General features: G+C 37.0%; 1 protein-coding gene across 1 annotated transcript in view; it reads left to right on the top strand.

Annotated features, from left to right (window-relative positions):
* The window catches only part of znf219 (zinc finger protein 219), a 27,082-nt gene extending 24,420 nt beyond the window's left edge, over window positions 1–2,662 (top strand). Inside the window, 1 exon segment of the mRNA XM_048236000.1 lies at window positions 1–2,662. This exon segment is cut by the window's left edge and continues 3,848 nt beyond it. The gene's annotated coding sequence lies outside the window, so the exon portion shown is untranslated.
* Window positions 2,663–3,864: the final 1,202 nt, after the last annotated feature.

A 3,864-nucleotide genomic window follows, 5' to 3' on the forward strand; every position in this document is an offset into this window, starting at 1 on the left:
ATATCAAAAGAGCACTGTGCAACATTTCGTTTTTATTTTCCAAAGTAGTTCTATTATTCTTCTTCTTTTGACCTTTGACCAAACTTTCTTTTATCGGAAATTGAAGACACTTTTTTTTCAAGTGTAGAGGTCAAGCAGCAGAATCCCTTGACCTCCCTAATCAATCGTTCAGTCAATCTATCAATCAGTCACCTTGTTAACCAATCAACTGAATCAATCGAGCAGACATTCAATTCAGATATTTTAGCACCAAAGTGCAAGTGGGAAGTAAAAAAAAGAAAAAAAATAAGGATTTTGATTTTGTAATGTTTTGTTTAGCCTACTCATTGCCTATCTCAATGTGATTTTCTTCCCTGGTTAAATAAAGGTATAATACAATAATAATAATAATAAACCTCTACTCTATAGCACACTCTTTCTTAGATGTGAATCAGGCCGTATTTTGTCCTGAAATTGAAGTTAAAATTCCTCTTTATACATTCAAACATTTCTTTGGCTACCCTGAACCAGTAAATGAGAATAAGCTAGCTACCTATGGCACTTGTTTTAAGGCCTAACAAGTCAATTATGTACTGCTTGTGTGTATACTGTAACGTATGACTTTAAGCATAGTGTATTAGACATGGATGTGCTGTTTCTTACAAAATTCCCAGTCCATTCTATGTCATAATCCCATTCCCACAACCAGACTTTCTGATTGGATGAGCTGTAAACTTGACCCCGCCTTGTTTGCCAATGATTGATGGCGAGAGGGACCAGTGATTGTTGGCTGCTTGCCTTAATTTGTACATGTTGCGTTGTTCAGTTCTTAATTTTTTTTTGTTATTGTCGTTGCTGTTATTGTTGTCGTAGAGCACCTTATTGAGTTGATAGGTCCTGACGTGGTGTTCCTTTAAGGAAAAAAAAAATATGAAACAAAAAGAAGAGACTAGTCAATACCACCGTGCCTTCTGTCTAGAGCACTTCCTTTTTTGTAAGCTCACCAAAAGCACTTATTCCTCATGTCTCCTCGTCCTCCTCTTCCCCCTCTCCTCCTCCTCCTTGTCACCTCCACCCATTTCCCATTTGTTTTGAAATCTCCTCCTCTTTGTTGAAGGTGTCATTCATCTTTCTAGTTGTTACCTTGTTGCCACAATTTGTCTTAGTCCATTGACTGAGGTTCACAAATGGGACAAATGGGAAGCTTCAGAGTCCACAAATGGAATGTGCACTCATAGATTTGCATGCCGGCATACAGACACACACACAAAAACAAATACAGGCACATGCAAGGTCACATACACAGACATTCCAACACACACACACACATTCAGATGCACAGACTCAAATGAATACGCCCATACAAAACATACACTGAGGCAATTGTATGAGGAAATGGATTTATGTGCCATCCATCACACTTCATTGTTTTATTCTGTTGCTCTCCGTCATCTCTTTCTCTCTCCTACTCTTTCATCCCCTCTCCTCTCTTTCTCTGGCACCACTGGAAGGTGATGTAATCTGCGGTATTATGGCCTTTTATTATTAGATATTTGTTTTCGTTTATTTTAATTCGTTTTTTTTATTATTATTTTATTTTTGCAATGCTGATTCGATGCCGATGAGATAGGATCAAGCTCTTCTTCTGATGATGATAATTATTATTGGATTTTTTGGTATTGAGGGAAAAAAAAGAGAAAAGAAAAAAAATGTGTCTGTTGAATGTTGTACAGATAGCACTAGACATGTTGTGTGTTAAGTGAGAGGCCAAACTCAACTGCTGCTGAGATCTCTACGTCACTCTCTCTCTTTTGTCCTGATCAGCCTCATCTAGGGTACAGTAACTCACCTTTTCTCCCTTATTTAAACTTTCCCAGATCTTCGGTTATAGGGTCTTCTGAAAACAGGTGCCATTCATTTGAAAGGATAGAATTATGCAAGATCAAGGATGCTATAACTTCTATTCTTACACCCTGAACGTACAATGCTTATACAGTCTGTCTGATTGGATTTATATTGAGGGACATTTTAGTAGTAGAGAGCACCCAAGAATGGACAGAATCTGGGCACCTGATGTAAACCATCTCTGCCAGATCTGTTCCATCTTAGCAGGCCCTGATCAAGGGCCTCTATCCCAAACATGTTGGTGTCTCAATTATTTAATGAGGTTTGTTTTTGCTCTTAGCTCTTTTGGGAAACACACACAAACCCTGTTGACGTATAATATTATATTATATATATTGTAATGTATATAAATTATGGTCAAGTGGAAGTATGGAACAGGGAGACCACAGCTTGAAGTATTGAAGGTTGTTTTCACTCCACACACTGCGGCTCATCAGGGGACCAGGCTAGGGAACATTTATCCAATCTCTCAATTACTCCCTGCCGAAGGTGCATCTAAACACCAGTCAACATTTGCAAAACAAAACACTCTCCGAGAAATCTATGGCCATGCAGTGCATACTGGGATAGTTGCAGAAGACCCTTGGATGAGGTGGTCAGGATAGACACAGAGTGGGCAGGGAAGTGGCCTTAAGTTTGACCTCTCATATAGTTGGCTGCTATTGCCAGTGCAGTGAGGGGAAACTGACCTAACATAGTAGTGACTAATATGAAACTGTGGACTGAAAAAAAAAAAAACATATTAGAAAGGACTCAATGAAATAAATTTAAAAGACAACACTGTGTCTTTATTGTGTCTGTTCACGTTTGTAAGGGGATTTCATTCAAATAATACCATTTACAATATAGGTAATTGTGGTTTTGATCATTAACTTAGCAATGTTTATTGTGTTGTGCCGATTGAGTTATTAAGGTCCACACTGAATAATGAGACTTCTTTCATGTTTTTGAGAATTAAAGTTAACACCGAAGTACAGACACTATGCAAAAAAAAACACATCTTTTCACATCTTTATTTGTATACATTAAATGAAGGGACAGTGGTAGCATATTTATTAAGAAGCTGGGCTAGCATGCAGTAGCCTGAAAAGTTACATGTTCAATTCTCGACTTCCAACGTTGCCTTTCTGCAAGGCACTTAACCCTAAGTTGCTCCAGGGACATTGGCCTTTGTAATATAATTGACATATGTTTTGGATAAGTCACTTTAAATAAAAAGCATCTGCTGAATAAATAAATGTTAATGTAATGCTAGAGGCAATGTTACGAATGGTTAACATAATTTAACATAATTAACTTAATTTAATTCTTCTTATTCACCCATATACAGGCAGCACAAATACTACATTGATATATGAGTTTGCTACATAAAAGTGACCAGAATGTGCATTTTGAATCTAATATCGATCTTACAATTTTACATGAAATGTTTTGTTACTGTGTACATTTGTTTCTGCATACCATAACAATATATTTGATTTGCAATGAACACAACAAACATTTCTAGGATAAGTCAAAAAGTAATATCAGAGTAACATGATTGCAATTGTAATTGATAAATAGTATAACAGAAAGCTTCATGTTCTTGCGTAGGTGATGGTGAATTGCACAGGGCTGTAGTCAGGATAATCATCTGAGAATGAGAAAAGGAGAGAAAAGAGTGTAGAGGACTCAGACCACATAGGAGGAAGTGAATGTCCATGCTGGAGTGCAGGCTTGGTTAATCTGGGGGAAATACTCATTAAGATCCAGCACCTGTTTCACAGCTTTCTTCCCAAATTGATGAACCTATTTTAGGAACTTTAATCTTGTTATATACAAACATAGTTATTGAGAATTTCAACAGAATGTGGGGAATAAGCAGTTGTGACATTTGTTTTTTATCAGTTGGACTTTTTTTACAATAACTTAGAAACATTATAGACACCACCTAAACAGCTGCCATCTTGGCCAAACCTTTTGGTTACTTCTGATGAAGAG

Source organism: Alosa alosa, chromosome 24, assembly GCF_017589495.1.
Source record: "Alosa alosa isolate M-15738 ecotype Scorff River chromosome 24, AALO_Geno_1.1, whole genome shotgun sequence".
Taxonomy (NCBI): domain Eukaryota; kingdom Metazoa; phylum Chordata; class Actinopteri; order Clupeiformes; family Clupeidae; genus Alosa; species Alosa alosa.